The sequence below is a fragment of the Hylobates moloch genome, unplaced genomic scaffold (genome assembly GCF_009828535.3).
Source record: "Hylobates moloch isolate HMO894 unplaced genomic scaffold, HMol_V3 SCAFFOLD_21, whole genome shotgun sequence".
Taxonomy (NCBI): domain Eukaryota; kingdom Metazoa; phylum Chordata; class Mammalia; order Primates; family Hylobatidae; genus Hylobates; species Hylobates moloch.
In genome coordinates, this window is record NW_026652296.1 from 19159972 (window position 1) to 19177749 (window position 17778).

A 17778-nucleotide genomic window follows, 5' to 3' on the forward strand; every position below is an offset into this window, starting at 1 on the left:
TTAGTTCGTTAGGGCCATAACAAAATATCACGGACTGGGTGGCTTAAAGAATAGAAATTATGTTCTCACAATTCTGGTGCCTGGAAGTCCAAGATCAAGATGTCAGCAGGTTCGCTTTCTTCTTTCTTCTCTTGGCTTGTAGATAGCTGCCTCTTACCATATCCTCACATGGTCTTTTCTCTGTGCTTGTCTATGTCCACATCTCATCTTTTTGTAAGGACACCAGTCATATTGGATTAGAACTCACCGTAATGGCCTCCTTTTAACTTACCTCTTTAAAGACCCTAACTCCAAATACAGTCACATGCTGAGGAAATAGAGTTTAGGGCTTCAGCATATGAATTTGGGGGTCAGACACTGCAGCTCATAACACCCATGTTTCAAAACTTATTATAATAAGAGTTGGGTTTTTCGGGGGTTGTCACCAGAGAAAAACAGGCTAGAAAAGCTGCAATATCAGCAGGTAGCAGTGTTGTAGGCCGAAGTCGTGTAGGACCCCTGTGGGTGTTGGGCTCGCTTTTAAAGTGCCATCTCTGAGTTCTTAGTGGCTTGGGTCTGTGCATACACAAACCTTTTGGGTAGTACAGCTTAACTCCTTGTGTGTTCTCATAAATTAGTGCTGAAAATAGAGACTAAGAAGTATAGAAACCAAACTGTAAAGGCCAAGTGAGCATCACAAGGGAGATAATTTCATAACTTTTATAACTCTAAATTTATTCTAGAGATGAACAAACCATATCCCTCTTTTACTATTTAAACCACCCCCCCTACCATTTTGATTGGGCTGAGTTAAACAGCCTTGGCATTCTCCTTATCAAAACATTTGGATACCAAAGAACTGTTTTAAAATGCCTGGATCTTCTCCTTGGAGGCAAGAAATTGCTTTCTGTAGAAGGTTTGTATTTTGATTTTTCTGTTGTGATTGCCACAAAGAGGGTGGAGGGATAGGTTTTTTCTTTCTTGTTTAAGGAAGTTTTTAAGGAAGTGCTTTTACATAGTCATTTCTTAAATTGTTTCTTAAATTGAATTTTGGAGGGACTGCTTTTGTTTTCACATGAATAGGAATTCTGTGGTAGCAGATGAGGCATGTTTTAGATACCTGAGAACTGGAAATCTTTGATTTTCAGTGTAATAGTATTTATTATAATGGTGTGTGTCACAGAGTTTACTAAGGTATATATTAGCTCACACCCACTGGTATTAGACCCAGCCTAATGTAAAACAGGGAATCTTGGGAAGTCATGGCATTCCCGGGTGTTCTCATATTGCATCCTGCTAAGGCCAGTGCTGTTCCATTGCCTTTTGGTTCCTTCCCTTAGTCATGGGCTTCTTGACCACTAATTAGATTTTGCCAGGATAGTCTAGGTCCGAAGCAGGCATTTTTAAGTCTTTGAACAGCAGCAAATGTAGTGTGCCTTGTAGCTCCAGTTTCTATTTGTATGAATATGTGTACTTGTTGTCTTTGAATGAAGTACTACTATTGTGTCATTGTTAATTCTTTTAAAAAGGAGTGAATTCATTGTTTGAAATGGATCATAGTTCAAAAGTATATCCAGATTTTACTTATTTTTGAGGAATACTGTCTTTCCGAAAAGACTAAGACAGTAAACATTACCTATTACTCCAGCAAATTAAATGTGTTAACTTCCCAAGTTTTTCTATTTTGTTTTCTACCATTTCATTCTACTCTACACTTAGATTTGACTTTACCTATTTTTCTTGTGTGTGTGTGGTTCATGTCCTTTTTATAAAAAAAAGAAATTAGAGAATACCACTTAGAAAAGTGTGTGTGTGTGTGTGTGTGTGTGTGTGTGTGTGTGTGTGTGTGTGTTTACCATAAAAATGCTGATAGTACTCAGAAGCTTTGGATATTGGGAACCTGTGGCCCTTGGATTAACGGGAGTCTGATTTGAAATTCTTCTTTGTTTTTTTTTTTTTTGAGACGCAGTCTCACTCTGTCGCCCAGGCTGGAGTGCAGTGACACGATCTCAGCTCACTGCAAGCTCTGCCTCCCGGGTTCACGCCATTCTCCTGCCTCAGCCTCCTGAGTAGCTGGGATTATAGGCACACGCTACTACACCCAGCAAATTTTTTTGTTTTTGAGTAGAGATGGAGTTTCTTCATGTCGGCCAGGCTGGTCTTGAACTCTCGACCTCAAGTGATCCGCCCACCTCGGCCTCCCAATCTCCTGGCATTCTTCTTTTTTCTTTATATATATATATATTTTATTATACTTTAAGTTCTAAGGTACATGTGCGCAACGTGCAGCTTTGTTACATATGTATACATGTGCCATGTTGGTGTGCTGCACCCATTAACTCGTCATTTACATTAGGTATATCTCCTAATGCTATCCCTCCCCCCTCCTCCCACCCCACAACAGGCCCCGGTGTGTGATGTTCCCTTCCTGTGTCCAAGTGTTCTCATTGTTCAATTCCCACCTGTGAGTGAGAACATGCGGCGTTTGGTTTTTTGTCCTTGCAATAGTTTGCTGAGAATGATGGTTTCCAGCTTCATCCATGTCCCTACAAAGGACATGAACTCATCCGTTTGTATGGCTGCATAGTATTCCATGGTGTATATGTGCCACATTTTCTTAATCCAGTCTATCATTGTTGGACATTTGGGTTGGTTCCAAGTCTTTGCTATTGTGAATAGTGCCGCAATAAACATACGTGTGCATGTGTCTTTATAGCGGCATGATTTATAATCCTTTGGGTATATACCCAGTAATGGGATGGCTGGGTCAAATGGTATTTCTAGTTCTAGATCCTTGAGGAATCGCTACACTGACTTCCACAATGGTTGAACCAGTTTACAGTCCCACCAACAGTGTAAAAGTGTTCCTATTTCTCCACATCCTCTCCAGCACCTGTTGTTTCTTGACTTTTTAATGATGGCCATTCTAACTGGTGTGAGATGGTATCTCATTGTGGTTTTGATTTGCATTTCTCTGATGGCCAGTGATGATGAGCATTTTTTCATGTGTCTTTTGGCTGCATAAATGTCTTCTTTTGAAAGTGTCTGTTCATATCCTTTGCCCACCTGTTGATGGAGTTGTTTTTTTCTTGTAAATTTGTTTGAGTTCTTTGTAGATTCTGGATATTAGCCCTTTGTCAGATGAGTAGATTGCAGAAATTTTCTCCCATTTTGTAGGTTGCCTGTTCACTCTGATGGTAGTTTCTTTTGCTGTGCAGAAGCTCTTTAGTTTAATTGGATCCCATTTGTCAATTTTGGCTTTTGTTGCCATTACTTTTGGTGTTTTAGACATGAAGTCCTTGCCCATGCCTATGTCCTGAATGGTATTGCCTAGGTTTTCTTCTAGGGTTTTTATGGTTTTAGGTCTAACATTTAAGTCTTTAATCCATCTTGAATTAATTTTTGTATAAGGTGTAAGGAAGGGATCCAGTTTCAGCTTTCTACATATGGCTAGCCAGTTTTCCCAGCACCGTTTGTTGAATAGGAAGTCCTTTCCCCATTTCTTGTTTTTGTCATGTTTGTCAAAGATCAGATGGTTGTAGATGTGTGGTATTATTTCTGAGGGCTCTGTTCTGTTCTGTTGGTCTATATGTCTGTTTTGGTACCAGTACCATGCTGTTTTGGTTACTGTAGCCTTGTAGTATAGTTTGAAGTCAGGTAGCGTGATGCCTCCAGCTTTGTTCTTTTGGCCTAGGATTGACTTGGCAATGCGGGCTCTTTTTTGGTTCCATACAAACTTTAAAGTAGTTTTCTCTAATTCTGTGAAGAAAGTCATTGGTAGCTTGATGGGGATGGCATTGAATCTATAAATTACCTTGGACAGTATGGCCATTTTCACAAGATTGATTCTTCCTATCCATGAGCATGGAATGTTCTTCCATTTGTTTGTGCAGTCTTTTGTTTCGTTGAGCAGTGGTTTGTAGTTCTCCTTGAAGAGGTCCTTCACATCCCTTGTAAGTTGGATTCCTAGGTATTTTATTCTCTTTGAAGCAATTGTGAATGGGAGTTCACTCATAATTTGGCTCTCTGTTTGTCTGTTACTGGTGTACAAGAATGCTTGTGATTTTTACACATTGATTTTGTATCCTGAGACTTTGCTGAAGTTGCTTATCAGCTTAAGGAGATTTTGGGCTGAGACAATGGGGTTTTCTAGATATAGAATCATGTCATCTGCAAGCAAGGGACAATTTGACTTCCTCTTTTCCTACTTGAATACCCTTTGTTTCTTTCTCCTGCCTGATTGCCCTGGCCAGAACTTCCAACACTATGTTGAGTAGCAGTGGTGAGAGAGGGCATCCCTGTGTTGTGCCAGTTTTCAAAGGGAATGCTTCCAGTTTTTGCCCATTCGGTATGATATTGGCTGTGGGTTTGTCATAAATAGCTCTTATTATTTTGAAATATGTCCCATCAATACCTAATTTATTGAGAGTTTTTAGCAAGAAGGGCTGTTGAATTTTGTCAAAGGCCTTTTCTGCATCTATTGAGATAATCATGTGGTTTTTGTCTTTGGTTCTGTTTATATGCTGGATTACATTTATTGATTTGTGTATGTTGAACCAGCCTTGCATCCCAGGGATGAAGCCCACTTGATCATGGTGGATAAGCTTTTTGATGTGCTGCTGGATTTGGTTTGCCAGTATTTTATTGAGGATTTTTGCATTGATGTTCATCAGGGATATTGGTCTAAAATTCTCTTTTTTTTTGTTGTGTCTCTTCTCCTGGCTTTCTTAAGAGTCCCCCCAATCACCTTTTGATTAGAGACATTTCAACAAAATAATTTTAGACCATATCCTAGAAGGGGGGAGAAAGGGGAGATCAGGGTCCTTAGATGACATTGCATTAGAGAGTGGGAGCTAGAGTAGCATGTCTTTGGTCCTAGAAAATTTTCTTGATCTCTGTGTTTAGTTAGACTCTTTTAGTTTGCAGGGTACAAAGATTTAGGCCTAACTAGCTTAGAGAAGTGGTGTGGAGTAGTGTAGGAGACTGAATCATTGGTCTCAATTCTTCACTCTCCTGTCGTAGTTTTCTACATCTTTACCCTGCCATAACCTCATGGGAGATGGGGTTTTTGTACCTGCCTCTTCATTTTGGGCATGAGCATATGACTTACTTTGGCCCAGTGGGATGTTAGCGGACAAGACAAAAGCAGAGGTTAGTAGTATGGTTGGGCTGATGGGCTTATCCTCTAGTGCCTCTGTCATGACTGAGAAGAAAAACCCTGAATCGCCACAGACTCTTCAGCCTGTTTCTCGTTGTGAGACCATACAGCAGAGCCACCCGAGCCGACCTGAGCTTAAAGCAGTGCCAGCAGAACTCAGATGTCTGAGTGAAAATAAAATTCTTATTGTTGTATGACACTGAGATTTTGTGGTCTGTTGTTCAGCGTTATTGTGGCAATAGATGATGACTAACACATTTATCCTGCTGGATCCAGGACAACTCCAGGGGCTTTCGTAAGCAGGTTTTCTTGGATAGTCTCTATAGGATTTTGCCATTTACATCACTCCCTGTGGGTCAGCCTCACCCTTCTTTTCCTACCTACTGGCTTCCTCATCCTACCTGCTGCTACCTGCCTCTACTTTATAGCTTCTGCTTGCTTATACAGTATGCCCCCTCTTACTTTTTCCATGCCCAAGGTCCCTCCCTCATGTTTCCTCCAGGCTCTCTGAATTTCATGACTTCTCAGCGTTTACTTTTATTGCTTAATGCTTTATTCGTTTGGTACATTCCATTTCAAATTTGAGAGAATCTATTTTGCCCAGCAGGGGTTTTTTGTTTTTTTTGTTTGTGTTTCACCACAGAAATGTCATCAGTTGCTGGCCTGTTCAGGCATTGACTGCTCTTGGGTTAGGGAGTCCACCTCTGGTCAATTAGATGTGTCACTGCATTATTAATAGGAGGCTATCCTTTGTACACGTTAGTGTCATTATGACTTACTTTTGGAGTGAGTATTAAAGCTCGTCAGTTTTCAGTCTGATCAGTTCCCCACTTACCAGAGAGAACATTACTTTTGCAAGCTTTTAATTTTCTGAGGCTGCATTCCATTTTTTTGTTTCCTAGTTCCAAGATACTAACCTTATGGTGTGAACTCTTGGGATGAACCTTTGTCAATGAAAAGCATGAGAGAAGAGACCCTCTACTGAAAGGAAAGCTGATTCATCTGAAAGGCTTGCTAATTATTCCAAAATCCTGAATAAGCTGACTTATTTTCTTATCAACTTCAAAGAGAAGAATAAAATAAGTCAGCTCATTTGGAAGGTTTAGGCTACTTAGGCTATCCCATAGTATTTCTGTAACAGAAGAGATTGGCCAATTTAAAGTTAGTTTATAGCAATTACAAGGCTATGCTTAACTAGAGTTGTCTGTAAGTATTTTTCTAAGTATGTTTTTTGGATACTATTTTAAATGGTACTTTAAAAAATGTTAATTTGCAATTGTTTCTTGCTAGTATGTTGAAATGTAATTGATTTTTATATGTCAATCTTACAGCCTATGCTATGACCTTATTAAATTATAGTTCTAGAAGCTCTTTTTATAGATTCTTTGGAATTTTCTATGTTATGATTAGTTATGTCAAGTGCAAATAACCATTTTATTTCTTCCTGTATACTCTTTATGCCTTCTGTTTCTTTTTCTTGTCTTATTACACTGGCTAGGATCCCTCCTCCTCACATGATACTGAGTCAGTGTGATGAGATTAGATGTCTTTGTCTTGTTCCTGAATTTAAGGGAAAATAATTCAGTCACATTAACTATACATTTTTCGTCAATGCCTTTTATCAAGTTGAGGAAGTTACCTTTTGTTCCAAATTTGTTGAGAGTTTTTATCGTAAATGGATTTTGAATTTTGTTACATGCTTTTTGTGTATCGCGATGACCATGGGGTTTTTCCTTTGGTCTGTTGATACAGTGAATTATATTGATTGATGTTTTTGAGGATTGACTCACTCTTGCATTCCTAGTATAAATCTCACTTGATCTTGATCTATTATTGTTACCAGCGGGTCTTTGTTCTTAGAGCTCCCAAGATGGTGGTGGGCTGCTCCCGTGATGACAGCAAGCCTTTTGTTCTCTGACCTGGGGTTCTTGGCCTCACAGATTCTAAGGAATGGAACCTTGGCCCATGCAGTGAGTGCTATAGCTCTATTAGAAGCCGTGGGTCACGGAAGAGAACCGTGGAACCCAGAGACTAGCATTCAGCTTGATTAGGACGAATCCAGGCACTTAGCCACGCAGGAACAATGGTGAGCCTCTAGCCCAATCAGGAGTGGCAGTGGGCACCTTGCTGGATCAGAAGTGCAGCGGACACCCTGCTGGATCCGAAGGGGTGGAAGTCAACGGCGGGTCTTGTGACGTCGTTCAGCAGTAGTTGACGGGGAGCAAAAGCTCACCTTGAGCCCGAACAAACACGGACCAGAAGAGTGTGCAGTTGCAAGATTTATTAAGAGTGAAAACAGAGCTCCCATAGAATGGGAGGGGACCCAGAGGGGGTTGCCACTACCTGCTCAAATGCCTGGATTTATATCCCAATCATTGTCCCTCCCCTTGTGCTCTCAGGTGATATATGATTTGACTATTTCTTTACCTCCTGCTTTTAGCCTAATTTGTATTTTAGTGAGCCCTCTTTACTACCTGATTGGTCAGGTGTGAGCTGAGTTACAAGCCCCATGTTTAAAAGTGGGTGCAGTCCTCTTCCCCAGCTAGGCTTAGGAATTCTTAGTCGGCCTAGGAAATCCAGCTACTCCTGTCTCTCATTATCTTTTTTATATATTGCAGGATTCAATTTGCTAGTATTTTGTTAAGGAGTTTAATGTCACCTGTTTTGATCTTTGTCTTTGGTTGATGGTTTCTTGTATTTGCTGTGTTTGATGTCAAGATAATGCTGGCCTCATAAAATGAGGTGGAAAGTGTCCCCTCCTTTTCTATTTTCTGGAAGAGTTTATGTAAAATTGATATTATTTCTTCCTTAAATACGGTAAAATTCACCAGTGAAGTCATCTGCGCCTGGAGTTCTCTTTGTTGGAAGGTGTTAAACTGTAAATTTACCATCTTTCATAGATAAAGAAAGAACTGTTCAAATTCTCTGTTTCTTTTTTTTACTTTTTTTTTTTTTTGAGGCAGAGTTTCACTCTTGTTGCCAAGGCTGGAGTGCAATGGTGCAATCTTGGCTCACTGCAACCTCTTGGCTCACTGCAACCAGGTTCAAGTGATTCTCCTGCCTCAGCCTCCCAAGTAGCTGGGAGTACAGGAATGCTCCCCATGCCTGGCTTATTTTGTATTTTTAGTAAAGACAGGGTTTCTCCACGTTGGTCAGGCTGTTCTAGAACTCCCAACCTCAGGTAATCCGCCTGCCTCGGCCTCCCAAAGTGCTGGGATTACAGGCGTGAGCCACCATGCCCGGCTACTCTGTATCTTCTTGAGTGAGCTTTGGTAGCTTGCACTTTTGTGGAGTTATTCAGCTTATCTAAGTTCAAATTTATATACAGGAATTTGCTAATAATATTCCATTATCCTTTAATATATACCTCATGATGTCTCCTCTTTGAGTCCTAATATTGGTAAATTGTGTCTTTTCCCTTTTTTTACTTGATCATTCTACTTTGAGGTTTATAAAAAACTCACTTTGGTTTCTTTCCTTTTCTTCACTATTTTTCTGTTCTTAATTTCATTGATCTTTGTTCGTTATGATTTCTTCTGCTTCCTTTGGGTTTAATTTGGTCTCCATTTTTAGTTTCTTAGGTGGAAGTTTAATTGATTTGAGGTCTTCTTCCCTAATATAAGCTTTAATGCTATAAACTTTTGTCTAAGCACTGTTTAAGTTGCGTTCTATAAATTTTCCTATGTTGTTTTGATTTTGATTCAATTCAAAGTATTTTCTAGTTTCCCTTGTTACTTCTTTTTTAATCCATGTATTATCTAGAAATGTGTTTTATTTTTATTTATGGATTTTCCTGATATCTTTCTGTTAATTTCAAATTTAATTTTTCTATAGTTGGATAATATAATTTTAATTCTTTCAAATTTGTTGAGGTTTGTTTTATGGCCAAGAATATAGGCTGTATTGGTGAACGTTCCATGTTCACTTGAAAAGAATGTATATTCTGCTCTTGTAGGGTGAGGTGTTCTGTAAATGTTAATTAGGTAAAGTTGGTTGTAGTGTTATTGGTATCTTCTAGATAGAAATTTTTTTCTACACACTATGGATTACCAGAAGTGGAGTGTTAAGTCCACTGTTAATTATGGATATGTATGTTTCTCCTTAACAGTTCTCTGAATTCTTACATTGTGTGCTGTTAAGCTCTGATGTCAGGTGCATACATATTAAGGATTGTTATATCTTTTTGATGAATTAACTCACTTATCATTATGGGATGTCTCTATTGCTTTCAGTATTTATTTCAAATCTACTTTGTGTAAATTTATGTAACCTCTCTAGCTTTCTTTTGATTAGTATGTGTATGGTGTATCTTTTTCCATCATTTTACTTGTAACGTATCTATGTCTTTAAAATGGATTTCTTATAGAAACATATAACTGGGTATTGTGATAAATCTCAGCCTTTTAACTGGTATGTATAGACTGTTTACATTTAACATAATTATTAATATGGTTGAATTTAAGTCTGTTATCTTGCCAGTTGATTTCTATTTGTCTCTGACTTTTCCCCCCTTCCTCTTTATTCCTGCTTTTAGATTGAGGGTTTTTTAAAATTCAATTTTATCTCTATTATTAATGTATTAGTTATATCTTTTTATAAAAATTTAGTGATTGTCCTTGGATTTACAAGATACATCACAACCTACCTTCCCATATTATACTACTTCTCATATAGTATGAGATCCTAACAATACAGTATATTTCCAGTTTTTCCTCTTCATCCTATATGATATTGTCATACATTTTGCTTTTATACTTTTTATAATCTCTACAATACACTGCTACTGTTTTTGCTTTAGGCAGTTATCTTTTAGAATGATTAAAAATGTGAAAAAAGATCTCGCATTGACTTCCGTTTTTGCCATTTCTGGAGGTATCCACTTCTTCATGTAGGTCCTCATTTTTGTTCAGTGTCATATACCTTCTACTTAAAGAACTTTGTTTACCATTTCTTGTAGTGCAGGTATGCCGACATTGAATTATCTTAGCTTTTAATTGTCTGAAAACTCATTGGTTTGCTTTCATTTTGGGGAGGTACTTCTGGGTTGTGAAGTGTGTGTGTTTTTTTTCCTTCATTACTTTAAAGATATTACTCCATTGTTCTCTGGATTGCAAAAATTCTGATGAGTAGTCTGATGAATTTTTTATTTTAATTTTCTTCTTCCAAGGTAATGTCTTTTTCCCCCCTCTGGCTGCATTTAAGATTTTCTGTTTAACTTTGATTTTTAGCTATTTAACTGTGAAGTGTCTCGATATGTGTTCTTTATTGTATTTATTTATTTGTGTGCTTGTTTATATTTATTCTGTAGGGTTCTCTGAGCTTCTTGGAGCTGTGGTTTGATGACTTCATTTTTGGAGAATTCCTAGCCTCTTTTCCCCCCTGCCAACTACTGTTTCTGCCTCATTCCCCTCTCTATCCCCTTCTGCCATCCGGGACTCCAGTTACATGTATATGATGCCATTGATCATATCCCACAGCTCTCCAGCCTTCTTTCTGTGTTTTCCTCCATTTCTTTTTCTCCCTTTTTGTTGCAGTTTGGGTGATTTCTAGTGACCTATCTTCAAGTTCATTGATTGCTTCCTTGACTGTGTAGAGTGTTCTTATGAGCCCGTCAGAGGAACTTTTAAATCTCTGATAACTTAAAAAAATTATACCATTTCCATTTGATTCTTTGTCACATATTTCATCTTTCTGTTGAAGTTTGCCATCCATTCATACATATTGTCTACTAAATTTTTTAACATATCAATTGTTGTTATTTTAAATTTCCTCTCCAATAGTTATGACATTTTGGTCATCTTTCTTAGTCTGGCTCTCTTGTTTGGTTTGTCTTTTGGTATGGGTTCTTCCCTCCTTTTGCTTTTTCATATACCTTATAGTTTTTGATCGACTGGTGGACATTATTGTAGAACAATATAGACTGAGATGGACATTAAATATTGATGTTGAGACTACTACTGTTACATTGGTACTGGGGTTTGGCAGGGAGTCATATTTGTGCATATAGAATATTCAGCACCTGTTACAGGATTTGGAGTATAACTTTACTATTTTCAATTATTATAAAGTTTCATATTTCCATATTGTTTCCTTTTATAATACCCCAAAGATTCACCTTATCAAGAATTTCCCCTTGGAGTTGCCTACTCCTTTATTTCTACTCACCGTGTCCGAAACTCTTCCTTAGTTATATCAGCTCTTGCATCAAATGACATTTGTTAGCAGGTTTGTCTTTCTCATGAGACTGATTTCTTAAAAGCAGGTAGTGTTTTGTTAGTATTTGGATATGTAGATTCTTTAACTACATTTTAGGTATAGGTTTTTTTTAAGTAATTGAATTGAGTTGAGATTATTTAATGATTTTTATTCCTTAGAAACCCACACTGCCCCTCCCACCAACAGTTTTTGGGAAGATTGTCTCTGTGTTTCCACAGTCAACTGTGATGTATCTTAAAAAATGCACTGGAGTAAGAAGTGAGGGCTGGCCATGGATGAATTTGTGAGGAAGTTGCTTTTATACAGAGAAGACATACATTTTCTCTCCTAGTTATCCATGTATGTTTTGTGTCCCTACCTTGACAATAAGGTTTTGAGGGAATAGCTGTCTTCTGCTTCTCCAGTATTCCCTTTACTACTAGCACAATGCTGGCTATACAGCAAATGCTCATTAAATATTTCTTCACAGGATTTAATGAGACTAATGGATTTTAGAAGAAGGTACTAATAGATTTACTTTTTCAGTTTGCTCCTTAAAAACTTCAAGTGGTGATAATGGTGACTTTTTTTTTTTCTTTTTTGAGATGGAATCTTGCTCTGTCGTCAGGCTGGAGTGCAGTGGCATGATCTCGGCTCACTGCAACCTCTGCCTCCCAGAGTTGAAGCAATTCTCCTGCCTCAGCCTCCTGAGTAGCTGGGACTACAGGCACGCACCACCACACCCAGCTAATTTTTGTATTTTTAGTAGAGACGGAGTTTCACCATGTTGGCCAGGATGGTCTCGATCTCTTGACCTTGTGAACCGCCTACCTCGGCCTCCCAAAGTGCTGGGATTACAGGTCTGAGCCACCGTGGTCAGCTGATAATGGTGATATTATTTCATTATGGCAGGCCTATCATATGTAGCTAAGAATGTGGACTCTGCAACCAGACTGCCTAGATTTGAATCCTAGCTTAGCTACTTATTAGATCTGTTATCTTTGGCAAGTTACTTGACCTTCTTGTGCTTCAATGTTCTCGTCTATACAACGGGAACAATAACAGTACTGTACCTATCTCATGGGATGATTATGATGATGAAGACAAAATGCAGTAAATGTTAGCTGCTGCGTTCTACCTTAATTATTAACAGTGAATATTAGACAAATCCAATTTTAAGTTCTTAGAAGATAAGTTCTTTGAGTAGAAGGACTTTAATATTGGAAAGCCATCTATCAGTGTAGATAAATATAACTACTACTTCTGTATTAATTAAGGAAGTAACCACCTTTGCTTGGAATATTAACAGCAGAAAGGGAGCAGAGCTAATTAATTTCAACTTTGCTAGCAATAATGTTGTCTCTTCTGTCTTACCTTAGGAACAATCTGCCCTATGCCTAGGGGAATAAGATCAATAGAGAAACAAATTTCCCAGATGAGCTTTCACTACAACCAAATGTACTTCATCTTATAGCTTATTTTGAATTGTATGTTAAAACTATATTCATTCTTACCTAAAGGTAAGGCATCATTTATTGTTGTTTTTATAATGTCTCCTTTTTACCACCATTATTGGCCAAAACGTGTTCAATAGATGTATTTTTTGTTGTCTTTTCCTTTTTTTTTTTTGAGACTGGGTTTCACTGTGTCACCCAGGCATAATCATGTCTCATTGCAACCTTGACCTCCCAGGCTTAGGTAATCCTCCTGCCTCAGCCTTCCAAGTAGCTGGGACCACAGGCATGCACCACCATACCCGGCTAATTTTTTATTTTTTTTTAGAGATGGGGTGTCCTTATGTTGCCCAGTGTGGTCTTGATCTTCTGGACTCAAGCCATCCTCAGCCTCCCTAAGTGCTAGGATTACAGGGGTGAGCCAATCAAGAGCTGTGTAAAGCAGAGAAGGGAGTCACAGAAAGGTGAGTTTAGCCTGGTAAGACATATTTGGCAGACAGCTGTTGGGAAAATATTGTTAAGGTACAATATTTTGGGTTCACTATTTTCTTTACCTAACAAGAAAGGATACAAAGGACAGTTACAGAGCAAAACATAAACACTCTTTGCATAGCTTTGGTGCCTGTATTGCCTGCTGAACCCCTTTATCAAAATAGTAGTTTATAGCATTTGAACAGTGCCCTTTTCTATACATGCAGTAGACTGCTGTTTTCTTAAGTTTTGAAAGGAAATTGGTGATGCACTTGACCTATGAATCTATGATATAGTCAGTTAATGTTTTAACTACACTGATACCAAGTATAAGGTGATAATAGCCTGACCTAAGTTGGGAATAGTCGAAATGGAGAAGAGATTGCTGTAAATGTACTTTAAAAAGCAAAACAAAAACCTGTTTTTTTCTTTCATTGTACTAAAGATTATTTCTTTGATTGTATAAAAATCTATGAGTGTTGGAAAAGCTTGAAAAGTAGGAAGAGGCAAGCTGCTGAACTCTTAGAAATATATATATATCGTATTTAAAAACATGTTTTAGTGGTCAGTTTCTTTGAATAATTTTCCTAAGCGTAAGGAGGTTGGAAGAGTTCAGTTTGGTATCAAGACATCTTGTTTACACTTTGGTAATAGATTTCCATTGCTTAGTGGAAAGCACACCTCCATAGGAATGTGCAGAGAATTTCTGCTGACAAGGAGGTATGCTTAAAGCATCTCACATATAGTCTTTAGAGACCACTAGTATCAGATGTTTTTGTGTTTTACAGATGTAGGCCTTCTGCAGTTTTTCATGCCTCATGGATGGTGGCCAAACTTAGGACTGGTTATGAATTCCTGTCTCTTGTTTCTTTTAGCCTTTAAGATTTTTTTTTTTTTTTTTTTTTTGAGACAGAGTCTCACTCTGTCACCCAGGCGGGAGTACAGTGGTGTGATCTTGGCTTACTGCAACCTCCACCTCCTGGGCTCAAGCAACTCTCCTGCCTCAGCCTCCTCAGTAGCTGGGATTACAGGCGTGAGCCACCACGCCCGGCTAATTGTTGTATTTTTAGTAGAGATGGGGTTTCCCGCCATTGTTGGTCGGGCTGGTCTCGAACTCCTGACCTCGTGATCCGCCCACCTCGGCCTCCCAAAGTGCTGGGATTACAGGCGTGAGCCACCGCACCCGGCCCTTTTTTTTTTTTTTTTTTGAGATGGAGTCTCATTCTGTCGCCCAGGCTGGACAGTGCAGTGGTGCGATCTTGGCTCAGTGCAACCTCCGTCACCCGGGTTCAAGCGATTCTCCTGCCTCAGCCTCCCGAGTAGCTGGAATCACAGGCACATGCCACCACACCCAGCTAATTTTTATATTTTTAGTAGAGACAGGGTTTCACCATGTTAGCCAGCCTGGTCTCAAACTCCTGACCTCAGGTGATCCACCCGCCTTGGCCTCCCAAAGTAGATTTTTTTTTCTTTTTAATGGGGGCCTTGCTATGTTGTCTAGGTTGATATCCAACTCCTGGGCTCAAGTGATCCTCCCACCTCAGCCTCCAAGTAGCTGGGATTACAGGTGTGCATCTCTGCACCCAGCAAGAAATTTTTTTTATTATAGAAAATTTTTCTTTCTTTCTTTCTTTTTTTTTTTTTTTGAGAGGGAGTCTCACTTTGTCACTCTGTTGCCCGGGCTGGAGTGGAGTGCAGTGGCGCGATCGCGGCTCACTGCAACCTTCGCCTCCCGGGCTTTAGTGATTTTCCTACCTCACTCAGCCTCCCGAGTAGCTGGGATTACAGGCGCCTGCCCCTACGCCCAGCTAATTGGTTTGAACTTAACATTCATTGGTGATTGTTGCCTAAATAATTATTTCACTATTGCTACATTGTAAGAAGAGCAAACTTTCATTTTGTTAATAAGTGACACGGAAATTTTTTATTAAAAAACTTTTTTAAAAAACTGTGAGGAAATTCATTTATTCACTATGAACTATACCTTTTTCTGTGATTATGCCTTGTAAAAGAGGTGTCATTGTGATAGATAAGAATGTTTAAAAGTTGTATTTTTCTAAATTAAGTGCTCCTCTATTTGTTTTTGAATGTGTTATTTTTAAACAGTTTTATGGTAACAGACTTTGATCTAGAATCGTGTTTCTGCGTTACGCATTTGTGGTTTCTGGCTACATTGGGGACGTGGGGGACTTGCTCCTTCAATCAAGGAAAATAAAATTCTAAAGTTTATTTGGTTGAGGAGTATGAATCATGGTAAAGACTGAAATCCATATAGGTCATTTATTCTCACTGCTGTTATCACATATTTTTTCTATAACCTAGGATGGCTGTTGTTTAAATATCAATATTTAACCTTATATAGTATTTTCTATGTGCCAGACACTGTACTTTGTAATTTGCTTCTACTAATTTATTTAATCCTCATATGATTGTCATGTTTTGTAGATGAGAAAACTTGAGTTAAGGAGGTTAAGTGATTTGCCCTGGCCATGTGGCTAACGATTAGCAAGGGCTAAGATGTGAACCCAGACAGTTGATTATAGAATTTGTACTCCAAGAGAGGGAGAGAATGGATTGTCTGGTGTCTCTATTACTAGGAAAATAACTGAAGTGTACTGACCCACTAGCCTTGGAAGATAATCTGTTTATTCAACATACAATAATCTACACGTATATTTGTTTTGTTTATTGTGTTTGCTACACATATATTTATTTTGTTTACACATATGCGTAGTGTGTGTAGACACACACACACTACATGTCCACATAAAGGAACAAATGTTTAGTGCTTTCCCTTTGGAAAGTCCTTCTTAATGTATAACCTTTTTTTGAATCTTTTTACTTGACCTTAGAGCAGAAATAGCCCCCAAATTCTGTAGGAGAATCTTTGAGGTCAGAGTAGATGGAAAAATCAAGAGAAACCTAGCAGACAGCTTGAGGTCACAGATTTACACAGGATACCACTCTGACCTTTGGACTCTATTTGCACTGAAGTTAAATCTGCTTGTTACAAAGCAGCCACCCAGATAAATCTTAGCTATATATTTTCAGGCTATTTTTGGAGCAGAAAGCCAATAGCTGGTATCCAATACCAAAGAAACAATTTTTCAAATTCTCCAAATCATGATAAATAGCAGCCACAAGTCTCTGTAGAACCAAGCCAGGAGATACTATAGAGACCATCTTGTTCGAAGTTTATTTCTGCTGTCTCTTTGCTTAGTGATTTTTTTTGTTGTTGTTGAAGTAATGTATCTTACATTTTAACAAATTCTAAATAATTCTCTTTCCTTCCTTTTCTGTCCTTCATTCTGTTTTTACTTTAGCATGTGTATTTATTCTACCAAATGTTAGTTCAGATGGGAGTTGTAGATAATTTGAGCAGGCATGTTTTTCACAAAAAAGTTAACCACCTTTCTCTTTCTCTGTTTTTATGTTTGGATTGTGCTTCTTTTGTGTTGGTCTGATAAGAGGTTAATCTGTGTGGGTAAGAACATGACTAGATCCTCAAGAATCTGAACATTGTAATAACAATCTGATGGTTTGAATAGTTGGATGTTATTGATAGGGATAAAATGGAAAAAGATGAGGGAGCGTCCTCAGGTCTGGTGCTGACTGAGATGTACTCATCTTTTGTGTTTGAGTCTGTGTTTGAAGTTTCTTTTTTTGCAGGAGGGAGACAAGAGTCCTGCTCTGTCGCCCAGGCTGGAGTGCAGTGGTGCAATCTCAGCTCACTGCAACCTCTGCCTCCTGGGTTCAAGTGATTCTTGTGCCTCAGCCTCATGAGTAGCTGGGTCTACAGGTGCATGCCACCATGCCCGGCTAATTTTTATATTTTAGTAGAGACAGGGTTTCACCATGTTGGCCAGGCTGGTCTCGAACTCCTGACGTCAAGTGATCTGCCCGCCTTGGCCTCCCAAAGTACTTGGATTACACGCGTGAGCCACCATGCCTGGCCTGTGTTTGAAGTTTCAGGTGGCCTGTGCCAGTGGTAAAACTTAACAGTAAAGGCTTCAAGGGATTGATTCACTACATATATAGTGGGGATGGGCTTAAAGACAACATATTTCTTACTTTTACTTATTCTGTTTACAAATTCAAATATTGATGCCGTATATTATTTTGGTAATGATTATTACAGGGCTAATTTTCTTCATGTATAGAGAATTTCTTCAAGTACCTAACATGTTTTGGTAAAGATGTTTGTGTCTTCTTGCAGAAACATTTCCTGAATCATTTTCCTGACTTCTGTGCAGCTTTTCCTTTTTAGTAAATTTTGCTTGAAGAAAAAAAATGAATTAATTTTTCTTCTATATTAAAAGAAGCTTTCTTTTTCATCTAGAGAATAGATAACTCAGTAAATAGAGATGATATTACTATTTCTTCAAAAGAATTCATTTCCCAAAGTTTTTTTTCATGGTATGTAGTTTTAGGTAATGAGTCATAGAATTATGGGATTTTATGGCATAGCGTCTTTAGAAAAGGATTTTTTTTTTTTTGGCTTCACTTTATAGTTGAAAAAGA

The 17778-nt window shown here is 38.4% G+C and overlaps 1 protein-coding gene across 4 annotated transcripts in view; it reads left to right on the plus strand.

Annotated features, from left to right (window-relative positions):
• The window catches only part of CHD6 (chromodomain helicase DNA binding protein 6), a 206628-nt gene that overhangs the window by 24754 nt on the left and 164096 nt on the right, over positions 1–17778 (plus strand). Inside the window, exon 2 of one of the 4 annotated variants that reach the window (XM_058433280.1) lies at positions 13115–13250. The exons of the other annotated variants lie outside the window; for them this stretch is intronic. The gene's annotated coding sequence lies outside the window, so the exon portion shown is untranslated. The remainder of the gene's footprint in view (positions 1–13114; positions 13251–17778) is intronic. 4 annotated transcript variants of the gene reach the window in all.